Source organism: Falco cherrug, chromosome 4, assembly GCF_023634085.1.
Source record: "Falco cherrug isolate bFalChe1 chromosome 4, bFalChe1.pri, whole genome shotgun sequence".
NCBI classification, from domain to species: Eukaryota; Metazoa; Chordata; class Aves; order Falconiformes; family Falconidae; genus Falco; species Falco cherrug.
This window is the reverse complement of record NC_073700.1, coordinates 39,718,126-39,736,847: the sequence shown is the minus strand read 5'-3', so window position 1 is coordinate 39,736,847 and position 18,722 is coordinate 39,718,126.

The window sequence follows — 18,722 nt, the reverse complement described above, 5'->3', positions numbered from 1 at the left end:
CCCCAGGTTACTACATTAACTAGCTACTAGTACGAAGTGAAGAAATCATTCCAGATACCACTGCAAACTAGTTGTTGGCAAATGCAGCCCTTCATTCCCATGGCAAACAAAACAGCTCTGTCCAGCGAAGCTAGCGGCAGAGATGTCCTTCTACAATCAACTTCTGCACAGCAGCAGCTACTGTTATAAATACACAATGCCAAGTGAATGCCCAGAAGTATTATACATCATTTCACAAGCATAAAATATAGATGGTGTTTGCATTTACTCATAGTACAAGATTTCATTGTGGAGTAATGAGTTAGAGCAGACGACCTAGGTAGATTTCTTTCTTCTCAACCTAAGAATGGATGTTGAATCAGGCAAATAGCAGTGGAATAAATAAAGAAATAGCACACTTACTGTGCTGATTTTTTTATTACTAGTCCAAAAATGAGTCAAAGCCTATAATTTTTTTTAATGTCCTTCTTTAAAATAGAAGACATAATGGACTATTAGGAAATGTTCTTCCAATGCATGCATTGATTACCCATACCACTATGCCTATTAAAATAAAGATTCTTCTAAGCACAGAAATGAAGTCATTCCAGTGTTTCCTAAGGGCACACAGTCCATCTTTTCCAGCAACTTGCTCTCTATAGGGTGACAGGCACTTACAGCAATAGTTGAACAAGTATTTATCGTTTCAGAAAGAGTTTTATGTTAACAGAATTTCAAATGTCACATAATTTATTTCTAATAATGTCTCCAACTCAGACACACTGCTTTAAATGGGAAGGGGAAAAAATATTGGAATTCTATACAAAACATAGTGCAATATCCCAAGCAAAAGTCCATTGAAGTGAGTGGAAAGAATAGCTTCACTGAGCTCCAATGAATTTTGAATCAAACTCTGTTTAAGAATTATTATAAGAACTGTTACATTATTATAAAAACTATTTAAGAATAGTTTTTAGGCGAGACAAGCAGTGACATAATTGATCACTACCATATTGCTTTGTCGTTATTTTTAGCAAACCCCTGACAAAAAGTCAGAATATAGTGTTGGAGCAGATATACACAGGTCCTTGAGAGGACAAAACAAAAGGGCAGGTATCCATCACCACAGAGTTTTCCTGTACTTGCAGAACATTTAATAAGGGAGTAAACCTAGCCTCACCACTGGGGCAGAGCCCAGTGATTCAGGTACTCAACCATTCTAGTATATTCTACATTCAAAAACTGATCCCTTAAAAGACAAAGTAAACTTACTCAATTAAGGCTTATTTTTCAATAACTTCCTAATTAAATATTATAGTAAGACATACTATCAAAAACACTTTTACCCCAAATCATAGTATTCAGTTATGAATATTTATCATGAAGTGGAATGGATTTAAAGCCTTTATTTCAGAAAAAAACCCACAACATTATGATTTGACCAATTAACTTGTCCATATATTGTATAACTTTGGGGGGAAAAATATCTTTACCAAAACTGGTATTAAAAAAAGAGTGCTACTTTCATATCTGAGAGTTAAAAAAAAAAATAAAAATAAAAGCATGCCTTCATAAGCATTGAAAACCCAAAACACAGACTTAAACCGAAGTGCAACTGTATGCAGTTACATGGACTGATAAAAGAGATCTGACACTCTAGACACATTTTAAATAGTTTCGTGAGTCAGGAAAACTGTTGCATTTAGAGATGACCTTCCACCACAATGAGCTGAGTAAGCGGCCTTTCAAATTATTTAAAAATTTAAATCCTACCAAACTGTGGAGCATCTACTTGACTCCTCATTCGAAGATGAGTATCTTAATTCAGGAAATGAATCCCAGGAGAGAAAAAAATACATTTCAGAAAACTCCTAGACAAAATCTGTACGTTAAAATTTCCAGCAGCTGTTCAGTGAATTCTAGAAGCTACACTCTCACTGTATGACAATTTAAACAGGAAACATCTACACCCAAGACACTGTTCCCACACACACCCCCTCCACTTCTGATTGAGGGAAGCAGCTAGTATGTGTCCAGGAAAAGTACCGGGCCCAGATTGCAACCTTGAGAGGAAAAGCTTCAGCTGGCTGGGAATCCATATGTTGGCGCCCTCTCCCCCCCGTTTTCTGCTATGCCTCAGAAACCTGCTGACAGGCATAGCAGCTGAGTAAATAACCAGTCAGAAAACACTGACAAAGTTAACCTCATATAAAGATCTGGTGATGGTGATACTTATACAGGTAACTGTCCAGCAGCTCTATTTTGCAAAATCTCACAGATGCCATTTGCTCTCTCAGTAGATGAGATCTCTAACCACCAACTGTCCTCTCCCCCTGGAGGCTGTGCCCTCACACCCAGCTGTAAAATAGTGTTCCACAACATAAATGCAGTTGAAAGTCTGAATGGACAGGCTGATAAGCAACCCAAAATGTCCAATTCAATGTACCAACTGTTATCCAATTTCCAAATACATATAGGGAGCTGAAAAACAAGCTTTAGCAGTTAATATTCCTTCTCCCCTCACACACACCACCCCCCCCCAAAAAAAAAATCACTTCTCTGACATACACATTTTGCAAGCAGCTAGCAGTGAGAGCCAAATGAAAATACACACTCCTGCACTAAAAAGCATGTAGCCAAGATAAGAAACTGAAGAGTAACATTCTTATAATCTCAGTGAGACGGGACACTTGATTGCATTTGTCCTACACTACTTGATGCCCAATTACAACTTCAGGATGACAAATAATTTCAAAGGTAACCTCACGGCCCTTCCCCCTTTCCCAGCTCAGAGCCACTGAAGATCCTTACTTACACTTTTGCCTTCACCACCTCCTTCGGGCACGGGCTCTTCTCTGCCTAAACAAGGCATTATTTCTTCTGCTGCTGCTCCTCTGTCCTTCCCAATGTTTCCTCCTTCATTCCCCAGCTTCAACCTCTTCCCCTCAGGTTGAGAATCATCCACGTCCTCCCTTCTCATCTTGCCATCTCTGCCTCGCTGCTTCACAGTGTCTTCGGGGCTGCCACAGGAATTTGACATTTTTAAAGTGTTACGGACTTTTTAAAAAAGACCGATGAAGCTGCCTTTTTTGAAGGGGATTTTGTTTCCGAGAGCTCCGATGTGCTCTCGCTCCTCTTAAATTTTTAAGTGGTGTTTCGAAGCCTTTGCAGGAATTGCACATAGCACTCCTGTTTCTCTGCCGCCCTCTCCTGCTCGCCGGCCAGCACTGTGCCCAGGACACTTCCCAGTGCACGCTACTCGCAAGCTTCTTTCTATATTCCACCCCCTGCACCTAACAAAAAGTAATAACCTTTCCTATATTGATTGTATGCACGAATCTGCTACTTACACTGCCAAAACCTTTGTACTTCTCTTCTACCTGATCCAGGGTAATTGCCTTTCCTTAAAGTACAAAATATTTGCTGCACCTTTTTTAAATCCAGATGTACCTCTGTCCCCGAGGGACGTAGTGATTTTGGTTATATACTGTTACTGATGCCAAGAATGATTACCTATTAAAATTTAAAGGTTGATTTAATTCCAAACAACTTTTTTCAAAATTATTTCATTATAGATTATTTTTTTAAGGGCATTCTTACTTTGTAAATAACCTTTGTTTCTTCTAAATCCATATTCCACATTGTCACATCAATTTTGCACAATGTATTCTGGTCCTACAGCTGTAACAATGAGGTTAAAAAAAGATTAGGACAACTCAACATGACAGTTTGGAGATCCTTTTTCTCTCTCAGTTTATGAAAACCACCAACACAAATAATCGAAGGATTGGTGTAGTATCTGGGCTTTTTTTTTTTTCTAATAACAGTAACCTAGTGCTTTTATATATAGACTACAATATGCTGCTTCACCTTATTCTTCCAATACAGAAGGCAATATGAAGTAGAGTTTTAAAAAAGGGTAATATGAGGTTTGTTTTCTCCTGCTTAAATGCTTCTAGAGTTAAATAAGTTTCCTTGTATCTTGCAGAGTTCAGTGAATCCCTAAGAAGCCCTCTGCAAATCCCTACATATGTTCCAGTCAGGGGCATAGGGACTAAGCTTCAGAAATAGTGATCCGTCAGTTGTGGATGAATGCATCTAATCAAACTATCCAGTATTTCCAGGGTTCAATAAGGTATGTCTTCCAAGAATATGACAGTTACAGGGAGTTAATCTTTGTCCCAACATTGATATCACTGACATTACAGAGTAGGCTTTAGTTTGAGCAAGTAACATTGATTATTCAAGAATGAACATAGAGGAGAAGAACCTTAACAGGCATCAGTCATTCAAGACACCCCAACCTGATCTGCAGAGATGTGCAAGTCTCCACACCCAGAACTAGAGACATTAAACATCTACTAATAAAACTCCTTGTCCTAAAGGAATGGGCATTTGCCTCAGCCTAACTTGCAGCTGTAAATATTTTCAGAGCTGGATGAGTACAAGCCAAGGCAGCTCAATGAAGGAAAAATAAAACTGCTGGGCTTTTTAAATGGTGCTAGATAAATACATGCCTTGTAATCTGCAGTTGTTTAGTTCCACAGCTTGGCCTTCTTTTTTGAATCATGTCCACTTGTGATTAACCATCTACCAAAGTAACCTGCTTGACTGATAACTTTGCTCCTCTTCAATAACCCAGAGACTGCCAGCAAGAGCACAGCCAGGCAGCTACTGCCGGAAGAGTCTCACTCTAGACGAGCACAGATTAATACAGCTCATGTCCCACTTCCCAGATCTAGGAGTTCCTACACACATATAGCTCAGGAGAAAAGGAAAGCTTTAAAACACTACTCACTATCCTCAATAGCAGCAGAAGTAGCAAGTAACAACTGGGATTTTGTAAACAAGTTACATCCCCTATACAGAACTCTTGACTTAGAAAAACCCTTTACCCTCTTCCCCTGCTTATTAACAATATGATCCAATACTCCTCCAACACCTTCTCTCCAATCTTTCCCACCTTTCCCTCTGTCTTGGAACTCTTTCAAGAGTTCTGCAACTGTTCAGACCATGTCCCCCATAGTGGAAGGTAAAGCTCTAAACAGCAACAGTGGTCAGACTGCAAAAGCCCGAAGCTTTCTCCTTTCTAGTGCTCATTCACCATTCATACCTGCTTTTTCCATCACACGTGTGCCACCAGGTCCTTTAATCCTGTTTTCCATTTCTGCTCAGTTTATTCTTTCTATACACTTCCCAACCTTACCTAAAATACTAAAAGACAGAAATAATCCTGAAACAAAAATGTTGTTTTAACTATCATACTGTTCAGGCAGATAGCTTATTTGTACAGTAAACTGCATCAATTTTGGTTGACAGAGTTCTCCATCCAAAAGCTTTGATTTCATAGAATCCAAGCGCTTTGCAAGAAATCGCCAGTTCTACCAGTATTTTAGTTGTGTTTGAAGTGGGACCAGACAGCCACCCAGGCTGCCTCAGTGACCAGTCCAGCCACATCCCTGCCAGTGTGCTTGCCAAGCAGCTGCCTGGCTCCTTGCACACTTGTGACTCCAAGCTGTCTTGACCATAAGCTGAATCTGCTTCTTCCAAATTAAAAACTAAAACATCCAGTTCTTTGTTTTTGAAGCATAGCTTCTCTTTTCGAAAAAATGAAAATTTACAGAGACAGACGCTGTATTTTTGTTTCTAATTAAAAACAAACATTTTGGAAATGCCAACATTTTCTTGCAAAGAAAAGGAGAAATGGCATGATAACAAATAAATTCTCTGTTGGTATTCTGGGAGAGAAGGTTGGTCAGGCCTTTGCTTCCTGTTACTTAGCATGCAAATACTGTATGGCAAGAATAGTTAGTTGTTATATTTTTATGTTTCTACAGCATGTTGCACTAAAAGGATCCCTGACACCAGGCAGTTCCCCCATACATTAGCCTACACCATAAGTTTGCGTTGGAGCACCGGACTTTATGCATGAAACTCACCTCGGAATGGGTTCCAAATCTTTCAGATCATTCGTTATAAATTTTAGAGGAGGATAAAGTGATCAACCTGGGAGAAGAGTCAGTGCTACAGACATATCTAGCTGCCTTCTTTTTTCTGTATTGCTACATCCCTTGCTTAATGTCAGCCTGATTTAGTTTCACCTTCTGACTTAGCTGAAGAGTTCACTTAACAACTCGTCTTGGCCATAATCACTCCCTTCCCTTCTTTTGACAGAAGTCACTTTATACCAAATGAGCATTTTCAGATTTCAAGTCCCTTGTTGGTTCCTCACACAACCCTTCACAAAACCGATCATGAGCCAAACAGAGCAATTAGCACAACTCACTAAAATCTAAGAGGCCATTAACAAGGATGGTATGCCAAACTGAGTAACAAACTGCTTTGAGCCCTTGGGAATTCTTGCACAACCAGCTTTCAAGAGGTTTCTGCTTGGAATCATTGCTAATAAATGCAATATTATCAACAGCAAAACAGAACAGCCAGGCTTTCATAGGTGTCGTACACAATACCATTCTCAGCAGCTAGCCCAGCTCTAGTCAGCATCTCTTCTTGGACCGTAAGGTATGCTAAGTACAATACAACTGGCATGTTGAGCATCCCAGGGCACTGCAATGAGACACCAGTGTTCAAACTGAGCCAGAGATACAAACACATCCTGTGATACCAGTTAACAAAAAAACAGCCCAAAAATCCCTCTGATCTTTCTCTCACTTGTTTACCCTCTCACAGAGGCATCCTTTGTAACAGCAAAGAAAACATAACATCAGTGCTTACCTGGAACCAAACAGGGAGCTGTAGCTGGGAGGAACATGGGGATAGCAGCTACAACTCTGTTTATCTATATCTGGATACCTGTGCACATGTTGGTGTGGCCTACAATCTCAACAGAGAAACCTGTACTTTACCGTTTCCACCTTTGTGGAACAGCAAAACACACTGAGCCCTGAAGCAGCTGGAGGTACAGTAACTGTGAGGTCTCCTGCTGAGAAGCCTAGTCTCCACCAAGTGCCACCCAGGAGCCGCGGGATTTGGATGCATCCTGCTGAGTCTCATAACACTCAGATGTAAAGATGGTTTATTTCATTGTATCCACTTTATAAATAAGCAACTGAAATATCAAGGACAGTTGTTTCAGTTCAGGGGCTGAATTTCATCTCCTGTAGAATGCCGGGATGGTGCCTACCCATTGTTTGCATCCTACTTAATCTCTCAGTTTAAACTTGGCAATGACCCCTTTTTGTTAGGCTCTTCTAGGAAAACAACACTCACAGTGAATTTCAAGTTTCAAGGACAGACTGGCCAAGAGATTATATTTTTACCTAACTGTGCTCCCACTGAAAGTAGGCACGTTCAGTGTAAGCAGAGTCAGACCATTCCCAAGTGATTTTGCAGTTCAGCTCAACCAGTTCACAACCATGATAAAACAGAAGTTTGGGATATTAATATATTTTAGTGTCTTAATGAGTAAAATAATGGGAATTATCTCAGAATGCTATTTATATGAGAGTTCTATTATGTTTAATTTAATGGAATACTTGTTGCATTCCGTTAGCTCACCTTAGTTTGCAAGCCAATGTAAGACTAATCTTCTGATTTAAAGCCCTCTAATGTATGCCTTCCTCACAGTGAAAACACAGGCTCTGTAAGTCTATTCATGTTGCAAGAGAACATAAAATGCCAGTCCTGCCAATGAAAGGCAATATAGTCAGCAGTAAAAGCTCGGATCTCTTTTCATACGTGCTCTGATAAAAAAAAAAAAAAAAAAAAAAAAAAAAGGAACAACAAACAACTTACACACTTGTAAAATTACTTTCATGGGAGGAGAACGGAATTGTAAGTTTACGTTAATCAGGTAATTTGGCACATCTTATTGCTACTAGGAGGACAAGTTATTTTTTAATAAGTCTGAAAATGAACCAATAGGTATGGAAAATTAATTTTTCATTTATTTTGCTATTGCTTCCAAATTAAACTCTGCATCTCATCATTGTAATTACTTCTAAAAGCTTATAAATATTTCATTCTTCTTTATTATTGTTTTATGTTCACTGACAAACATTGCAAGCAGACTCTGTTGTTTATAGCACATTGTTTATAGCTTCAGGTTTCCCTATAAACTTACTGTGCTCTGTACTAGGAGCAGAGAGAGAAATAATCTTTTTGCATGGTGGTTTCTATATTGCCTACATTTCAAAATCTAATTGCAAACCACATGTTATCATATAAACCAAAGTGATAACCTTGTCTAGAACTGTTGAGACATTTGGGTTTCTAGAGATATGATCCCAAACCTTCACAAAGTTCTTCAAGAGGTACTGTAACAGGCTGTAGGTATTGGCAAAGGCCTCTAGTGATATAGTGAAAAACCTGGAACTCTGCTGCAGACAGAAGCTGCATAGCAACAGAAACATCAACACCGGGAGCTTAGCACTTAGCACTTTGAGAAGGGACAATTAGTACCGATGGAGATGAGCTCAACAAGAATGTAAATAAGGAGCCTTCTGAAGAGGACATGCGAACTGCTAAAAGAAAATAAACCAAGGTAAAATAATTGTGGTAGTAGGTGATCAGCGACCTCCTACTCACATGGCCCCCATCCCAAAGAAGGTGGATCCCCCGCCCGGGGATCATGCTGATATAGATTAAAACCAGCCCAGCGGGCACGTGTTAGCTTGACATGTTTAGGGTGGACAATAAGGAGGGACTAATCGTTAGCTAGCAGATGTTTTCAGAGAACAGAAACTAAATAACAAAGACTGCTAATGTATGCAAAGATAAACAAGAACTTCAGGTAACTGCCCAAGAAGATGAAAAGTACATCTTGAAGAGGCGCCAGAGGGAGGAGATTCTGAATGTTCAGAAACCTTATGTATATGCATGATTTTGTATAACGAATATCGGACTGGTTGTTGAAACGGTGTGCAAGTTAGGAGGAGCGATCCCCCATGTGCCTGGCGCCGCAATAAACATACCTGCTTTGTAACTCTCCTCGAGTTGTAGAATTCGTTTCCGCACATCGCTAGCTTTTGTAAGGACTTTGGAACTAGATTCTTGCCATAATATGGCAGCTTCAAAATAGCCCCCTGCAGGTGACATCTAATAAATAAGATTTGGCAAAAGACAGATCTACAAAAATCTTCCTTCCATACAACAGCATTGTGATACATCATCCCTGCAGGCTATGTGCACCTAACGATGGGGGGGCTGCAGCTGAGGAAGAATGCTTGGATGCAACAGTTGTATCTGCTCTGATGGCTACATGAAAAAACAAAATAGGATATGTCGCTGACTATTAAATCTTCCAGAACCAATCAGATATCAAAATATCCCCATGAAACTCTACCAGAAATGTGTCAGGACTTCAGTAAGGATTAAAGATTCATGGTTACTCACAGACAATGGAGAGACTTGCTTTTTCAATCTTGGATCAAATGGTACAGTTTGTTTCTAACTTCTCCCATGGAAGATCAGAAACAGCCCAATGTTTATGCCCTCATGTTTCTCTCCACAGCTACAAGTTGCATTCTGTGCCAGATAACATCAATTTCCATTCCCACTGCCACCATACCTGGGTGATGACAGAACAATGTCCCACCCTCAGGATCGTTATGCAAAACATGCACAGCTGGGTGAAACATACACGTGTGTTTTAATCCCCTTTCCAAATCTCCTTTCTTAATTCAAAGGGGATTAGAAAGAAAGACACTTTCAAGTTTATAATTCAATAAATTTAAGTTAAAACCAAAAAAGTATTTATTATTAAACACATTTATAATAACAATTTTTTCCCTTTGTTGACGTGGTACTTTTCTTGCTTTAGAAAGCCATTGTATGGGTAGGAGTTCTTTCTCCAATATCCTTACCATGCCATGAACTCCACATGTAGACAGCAGACATGAAACTCCTCACAAGAAAGTAGATTATTCCTACATAATTTTCTGTAACACCTTGAAATCCTTCTTAATTAAAAATCTTGCCTACCACCACTTACCACTCTGGAGTTCTGGTTAAATTATGTTTAACATCCAAGTCCTGAGCATCCTATTACTGATAATCTTGAGCCTTAATAACGTTGGATCAGAGTAAAGTAAGCATTTAACTGGATGATCTGGTTTATTTTAATGTCATTAATAGGCCAGAATACGGCAGTTAATTGAACAATGGGATTAATTTTTAACCAAAGCAATTGCTGTCTTCTCTGTGGTCTACTTTAAGCATGAGATGTATTGTACCATCCACTTCCATCCTTCACATTAGTTTCAGTGCATCCAAATCTATTCACCCTTCAAATAAGCTTGTCAAACATCTGATCAAGTGGGCAGTTATTGGCAGGAGCTACGCGTGTCACCTATTGCATTGCCTGGGTTTTTGAGATCAAATTTCAGTCTTTCATTTAATGGATAAGGACATCTAAGATGTTTTGAGGAATTTGAACATCCAGTTGTCAAACTGGGGCAATAAACAGTCACTCTTTGGAGACTGGAGTAACAGCATTCCCGCTTAGGTGGCTCATATTAAAACAGGCCATAAAAAAATCTTCTGTTTCAATTTTTATGTTTCAATTTTTACAAGAAGCCATCTCAAATTATCTAGTTGCATTAGGAAAGTTACTCTGGATTCACACCTGCTGAGTACAAAGTCGATGATGCTGTTATCATCACCCTCCCCCCTACCAACACTTTCCATCTGTGTAACCCTTACAAACCAGAGTAAGTTTATAAAGAGAATCTATTAAAAAACAGCCTATTACTATAGGCTTTATAAAAAACGGCTATCACATTTAAAATCATATAGAAAGCATTAAAATCCCAGATTTATCCTGTCTTTTCTTTGAAGAGAATCTTAAATGGCCAGAGAGTAACAAACCACTACTGAAAGACTGCAGGCACTACAGAGGGGAAATCTTTTTCATTTTTCTGGAAAAGATCTTTCCCTCTGAAAAAAAAGTTATATAGAAGAAAGGTCTAAAAAATGATTATACTTACTTATTGTTTCAACATCTCGGGATCATAAAAGTCAGGTGAGAAAAATATTATACAGTAGTGAACAAAATACAATAGCTGACAGAACACAAAACCATATTCAGATGGCATCCCAGACATACACAGATCAGAAGGCCAGAACTCATCATTTTGGCACAGCCATACCCTGTAAACCCACCACATGGATTTACAGTCTCCTAAGCAACAGACTGACAGGCAGGATTACACAGCACCATACAAGGGTTGGTGCAGCATGCATGAATAGCATCATTTTCTCCCCCTTAGCAAAGGCTTACCCAATCCACAGGATGGGGATGCAGACATAAAGCCTGAAAACATTGCTCCCAATTAATTTGAACCCATACACAAATAGAAAACTCCTAAGTAGATAATAAGCAGCTCATGTTTTTTCTCATGCTGTTTTAAGTCCTCTGGAGGAAAGCTTTTCTTAGTCTTTGTGCCTGCCTAAGTGCTTTGATGTCAGCCTACTGAAAGGACCCTGGCTGTGATGGAATATTGCTTACATGGTCACATTAAACATATCTAAGCACAAAGTTAATTTTCAGTTTATGTGCTCTAAAACTGTAGTATCTCCCTCATGAAAGAAGTATTTTGAAGTATTTAGACTACTTACTCAAAAACAAAGATAGAACAAATATACTGTAAGAACCTGAGAAGCATCTCAGCATTCTGGTTTACTAGCCAGCCATTTGTGCTGGTTGGTCCTGTACTTTTGTTGTGCCATCAGGAGTGGACAAGGGCACAAAATATGCCATTCATAGTTTCATAAAGACTTCTTAATTTGAGTTTGGACTTGGATATATCAGAATGATAGCAGTTGCATGTAGGTTTCAAAGTAACCTTCATATTGCAGCTATAACAACGTTTCCTCATTTATGTGCAGCTCAGACAACAGTATTCAAAACATTTTCACCCTCTTTTAGTCCTTGAAGGCAGCCCAGGCCATGTGCTAGGTACTGTGAAGGGTGCTTAGGTTTAAGGTCAACTGCTGGCTATTGTCAAGACTAAGTTAAGCAGAACCAGATGAAGAATTTAGTATGTTGATGACATCAGTGCTCAAGCTGATTAGTGTAAAATACTATTTTCATTGTTGCACAAGACTAGTTCGCGGCACTAAAATACATAATACATGCTTTTCTGAAAACATGTGCTGTATGTTATCTCATTATATATTAAAGTGATAAAAAGTTGAAGCAATACACTCAGTACTTAAAAGTGCATTTAGTTATATTTTACAAGGCATTAAGCCATCTTAAAAGGTTACATTTTAGTTTAATATTTTTAATTGATTCTTTGGAGTAGGAGCTTCTGTCAGAGAAAGCATTTTCAGACTTCAGGCTGGCTCACTTCAAGACCCAAATTTTGAATTCCAATTAAAAGCTTGAAACTGGTTCACACTTTTCTTCAGCAAGTTGTTGATTATAGGAAAATCAAGTTAGTGCAAAAAACACATAAACCAAATTCAGGGAAAACAGACCTGTTTTTGAAATTGTAACAGAGAGAACATCCAGACCTTGACTGTAATACTATAAAGCTGCTTGGCACATCTCTACAGCAGGTTTCATGTTGACCTCAAGGCCAGCTGACAAACTGAACACTTTGCAATGCAAGTCCTTGATAACAACAGCCTCACAAAGATACACATCCCTGAAGAGATCATCCAGAATATCTTTTGGAGTATAGAAACCAGGCAAAAGGTACTTCAGCCAAAGAATGCTAAGTAATAGGAGATGTCAGTCAGAAAGCTTGTTACCTTCAAATACCCTTTCTTAAAAATGAAACACTATGCTAAATGTTCTCTAAATATTATAGGGAACTAGCAAGCTTTTGTGATTGATAATTTTCTGGAATGTCTATGTTGTCCTTACAAATTATTCAGACTGTCTCAGAACCCCCTGTACAGCACCCAGCAGGTGGGAGGAGGCCAGCTGAGGATGCTCTGTGCAATTAAGGTCCATTAGTGCTCTCAGGGCCCTGATGATTCCATGCTGGAGGCAAAACAGATTGATAAATAAGGATCAGAGAAAAAAAGGACAAGGATGTATTCACATCTGTTTTATAGACAGGGGTTTATAATATAACCAGTACAGGAAGTGATTAGGTTCTTCCTTCAGCACCCTTGGTCATAAAATAAATAAATGACTCCACTCAAGCTCCCAGTAGATGTAGTTAATGTTATATGTCTGCTTCTCCTACCACGTGACTAAACCTCAGGCAAGAGGACAACTAGTTTTTGCTTTCTTCACCCTGTTCTCCTCCCTTGCTGTGTTTTAATACAGGCCATTTCCAGTGAAGTAACACTTGTCTCCACCACAAAAGCTTCCAACTAATTGTCCCCCACCCCAACCAGACAAGTACAAAGCAGAAAAAAAGGAAAGAAGATACTGAAAGGTTATTTGCTCTTTCCTTCCACTTGAGCATCCTTGTAAATTTTTAATAACCAGTATAAGTAAGAACATGCATAAATATGGACCAGCAGAGACCAGCTTCATGAAAATCTTCTTTCTAAATGTTAAAAATCTAGTTCACTTTGATTCCTTGGGGGGGAGGAGGGAAAGCAGAAGCAGCACACAGGAAAATTATTTAAAGCACCTATTAGTTCTGTAAGGATACAGAAATCTCCTGCCTTCTCCAGGTTTAAAGGTCACATAGGACCACCAAGAAAACTATTTTCCACAAAGTTGGGGTTTTTTTCCTAAAAATTTCTGGTTTGTGGTGTTTTCTATCCCACCATCTGTGTCTGAGGCCTAATAATGGACTGGCAGTTCCAAAGCCTTAATTTCATTCATCATTAGATTTCATGCTAGGAACAGACTTCAGAGTTTTGGCAGCAACAGCTGTCATGCATTGAAATAAACTTATTTGTATTACCAAGGCATGTGTCTGAAGGAGCTCAGCCTTATAAAGCTGCCCTTTGCTCTCTTCTCCTTGGTCTTTGAACAAAAATTCACTTTGCCACTCTTACTATCTCCCAAATTCACTGGCACATCTGTGAACAGTGATAAAGCACAGGATTGCAAGGAAGTAACTGACAAATCAAAACAAGCAGCTTGAAAAATGCAGCAATTGGCTCTCACTAAACTCGTTGGGGTTTTTTTGTTCCTCTTTCCAGTATTATTCCAGTTTACAATATGATCTTGATCAGTGAAGTCAAAAGAAATCTTATCAAGTGATTTCAGAGATAGTCAGCTCAAAAGCTTACATTATCATCATAATACTAGAAATGCTACTTACTAAAGGAGCGTGAGAAGACAAAGGCACAAACTAGATGGCTGGAAGAAATAAAAACTGCTGTAGCATTCAGCCACCATTCAGGCATGGTGACTGCCATCTGAATATCCTTCCAGTCCACCTAGCATCTCCATTTTATAAACTCTGCTGTCTTCAGTGCACCCTCTTTACCGCTCTAGCTTCAGCACAGCCTCATGCAAATTCTCCTTTAAAAAGCTTTGTTTCCCTTTCACACTTTGTAGCCCTTGCTTTGCTTGTATATCACATACCTTTTCTTTGTCTGCTTTGTATCTTTCTGAAGGAGTGGTGTCATGCTTCATGCTTTAAAAACCTTAATGCAACAGAACCTTGATCATAACTAGGGCCAACAGATACTACCATAATCCACATGTATGATACGTGGAGCCCATCAGTCAAAAGCAATATTCTTTGTCTATACTGCAGGAGTAAAGAGGAAGTCAGGTCAAAAATAAACACACTAATGTCAGATAACCAGCTTAACCAAGTGAAGAGTTGGTAGTCTGAAAGCAAGGTCATCAGTTTAGGTCAACCTGGAACCAACCAAAGTAGAAATAACTGAGCTACAACATTCCTCTGTAGAAGAAAACAATCTTCTCCTCATAGCCAAAGGAAGAAAATAAAGTGTAACCCGGGGTGCCTGTTACTACCTGAGTCGCAGAAAAGACCAAGATCCAAAGCAGGAGGTGAACCTCACTGCCTTTAGTGCAGGTAAGTTATTATCACAGGTACTTCAGCGGAAATAAAGCATATGATCCCAACCGGTTTTCAGCAATTTCACTTTCCTCCAAGTGATATGGAGAAATAATGTGAAATGGGGATAATGGACATGGATTGTGATTGTATGTGTCTGCTTAAGGAATGTGGGTATGGTGACTAGTCATGGGTGCGGTGACAACCACAGTTTTGAGGAGACGCCTGCCCCTCTTCCTCTAACAAAGGGGAGACGCCTGCCCTTCTTCCTCTAACAAAGGGGCTATTTAAAAGAGAATAAGAAAAGATGAGAGACATTCAAATGCTATCTAGAGGGAGGGAGTGCTAAGTCTCCTTGCTGGAAAAGATTGGGTGGTCACAATCACCTGAAGAAGATCGGGTGGTCACAAGGACATGAATCACCTGAAGAAGATCGGATGGTCACAAGAACATGAATCACCTACAAACCTGCAAGACCACCACATTCCAGGAAACGGACTGATAAGCTAATTAACATACGAAGCGGGGTTTAGGTAACAAATATGTATAGGCGTTAATTGAATATTCATTTGTTCATTGTATAAATGTGAGATGGTTCGTCACTTCGGGTATGCACGCTTGTGGAGGAGCGATCCCCCGTGCATCTGCGCGCAATAAACATACCTACTTTATAACTTTCGAGTTATAGAGTCTAATTCCGCACGTCAGTTTGGCGAGCCAGCCAGGAGGATTTCTGCTCGGCTGAGGGACCAGCTGCGGAGCGGACGCTCCTAGGCGCGCCCCGGGAGATTTCCTCGGAGGAGCCTCCTCTTCTCAGCTGTTCACCCGGGAGCAGAAAAAAAACCCCTGGATCCACGGATAAAACGGTATGTTTAGTAACGGGGCGGCTGGTGAGACGCACGGAGACGTCCGGCGCGCAGCGTAGTCCCCAGGAGGAAAGGTACCTTGGGAGGGGGTTTGCTGACCAAGGGGTGGCCGCTAGCGATCTTGAGGGCAGATCGAGCAAACCCGAGGTTACTGCCATTCCTAAAAGCCCGGAGGCCTCGTGACGGAATAAGGCGGAATCTCACAGGAACAAGAGGGACCTCACAGCAAAAGTAAAAGGGAAACTTTTGCGTAGGAAAAAGAGGAAGCTAAAAACTTCCTTTAGGTTGTCTTAAGAATTGGGGAATTCCTGGAATGTAACAACTGAAATAGCGCTCTGTGTCTTGTTTGTTCTATGTTCAAAACTCGGAGTTATGAAATGTATGTTGAAAAATATTAACATTCTGGTAATTTGTGGCAAATAGCGGAAAACTTAACACTCTGCTTAAGACCAGGAAAAATTGGGTTTTGTTTGTTGTTTGTTTATTGGCAATTGTTCATTGAAATGCATACTTTGTGAACTGTTAGTGTTCCTAAGAGTTTGTACATAAGTGCACGGTACCGTATAACATACTGCTTGTGTGACTGCGGGCTGCCCGGAGAGTGTGAATGGTGTGATTGAGATGCGCATTTTGATTTTCCGTGTATAGCTTAATTATTTTGACTAAGTGTGAGTGCAAGAGTGCTTGAGACAGGCGTTTGAGTGCAAAACGAGTAAAAAGCTCTATCCGCGTTTCCAACCTTGGGTGGCTAAGGCGGCCGGAGAAAAACAAAGTAATTAAAATTGCAAAATGGGAAAGGGAAGGAGTAAGCCCTGTGAAAAATCGCCTTTGGGTTGTATATTAAAACATTGGAGTGATATCGTAGGACAGGGTGGTACCGAAAATAGAAGGAAATTGGTTAAATATTGTAATCAGTGGTGGCCTTTGTATAAATTGGAGAGCGATGCGAAATGGCCTCTAGGAGGGAGGAACGTTAGATTATAACACTCTCCTTCAATTAATGTTGTTTCTGAGGACAGAGGGAAAATGGGATGAAGTATTATATGCAGACATGTTCTTTGTCCTCCAGGACAAACCTGAGTGGCAAAAGGACTGTGGATTAGTACCCCCTCGGGATCCTATGGTACTAGCACTAGAAAGAGTGCGGGATTAACATCACCTGATCTTTGATTGTGGCTCTAGAAAAGGATGTTCTTGTTGAAATTTTTGTGTTAAAAAGCTCAGGTTGCGGTTCCTTCTGTGGAGCAACCAGAATGAAACACGTTGTAAGATATAAAAACATGTACTAATGTATGTAAAACCTGAGGCATGCGTGTGTGTGTGAAGAATCAAAGACCCTGTGAAAGTGTTGAAGTATTGAGGTGAGTTTGTACAAACCCCTGTACCCCCTCGAAGGTGCGACTGAATCATGCTGGAATGCATGGCAGGATGTTTTCTGTTTGCCTGCAACGGCATGATACGTAATAACAACAGACTTAAAGCAACAAGTAGCAGATTTGCATTCAGGGTAAGAAAGAGTTAAAACAGAAGTGCTGCTGCAGAGGCAGGCTTGTGTAACCTGCAGAGCAGGAACAGCATCTCCTGCCCCGAACCCTTCTGCTGGTGAGGAGGAGGGGTTGCTCTTGCTGACAATTGAGCAGAAGGACCTGACAATGTCACCCCAATTGCTGCAGCATTTGCAGTACAACAGGACCGGTAACGGCCCTTCTAGGGCAGGGAATGGGTATGAGGTGGAATTTTAGTGAATACAAAACCAACTTACTTGTTAAACTTCAGTAAAAAAAAAAAAAAAAAAAAAATTGTTACAGTTGTGGGAGCTGCTGGCCACCAGGAAAACATCCTGAAACCTTTAAAGTACAAACTAAAAAAAAAAAAAACAAATAAGAATGCCAAATTCACTAAAATCTTTGTTGGGATGAGATTTATTAGAACATCTAGACGTTTAAAGAAGGGGAAATGAAATTAAAAGTTAAATATGATCAAGTAATTGAAATATTGAGCTTATCTTTAATTCAACAGAAAAGAGGACCTCCCTGAAGTAAAAGAAATTTTTAACCAGGTGTATCTGAAAATAAATTCCAGGAAAGGTGAAAAATGCTTTACCTGTTACAGTAAAATGATAAGGGGGAGGCTTGCCCAGTTCAGATAAAAACAATATCCCTTGGTCAGCAAGGCTGTGGGGATATTGGCAGAAAAACTGAAATAAAATACACTCTGTAGTAGTTCTACTAATGTAAATCTGTGTGTTTTGCCATGACAGTGACTTGTTATGGGATGTGCAGATGAAACTGCATTGACAATGAAGTACAAGGAATAAGGTTGGTCAGGTGCCTCCTACCATAGTCAAGGGCAAGACTGGGTTGGCCTCTGTGTTTGCCACCAAGAAGAATCTTGAGCTCCGCTGTTGGCTGCAACCCAGTAGGCGTTGAGCGGTGGGAACAAATGCCATGCCAGACCTTGATGTGAGGCATGGCCCACTCTGAGGCACTGATTTGGAAATTGGAAACCGCCTGGCCGACCATGAGGCCAGACGAGTAACAGAGGAGGTAGGAAAAGAGGAATTATCCTTAATACCAGATGATAAAATCCAAACTGTAAGTACAGATCGAGAGCCAAACTATTCTAAAGAAAACTTAAAGGTAATTCAGGACATGAATTATAAAATAAAATTAAGTAAGTGGACTTATTTAAGGGATGGTTGTATAGTGGTACCATCCAATTTAATATGGACCACAGCCCTATTATTAATAAGACGCATTGGGGAGCTGATACTTTATATAAAAGTCTAAATCAGAAATTGAAAGGGTGAAACTTGTATACTGTAATAAAACAGGTGACTCAGCAATGTGAAATGTGTTTACGCAATAATCCCAATACAGCAAATAAAATAAAACTAGGGAACATTAGCAGAGGGAATGTTCTAGGGCAACATTGGCAGATCGATTTCTCAGAACTTCCTAGAAAAGGGGGG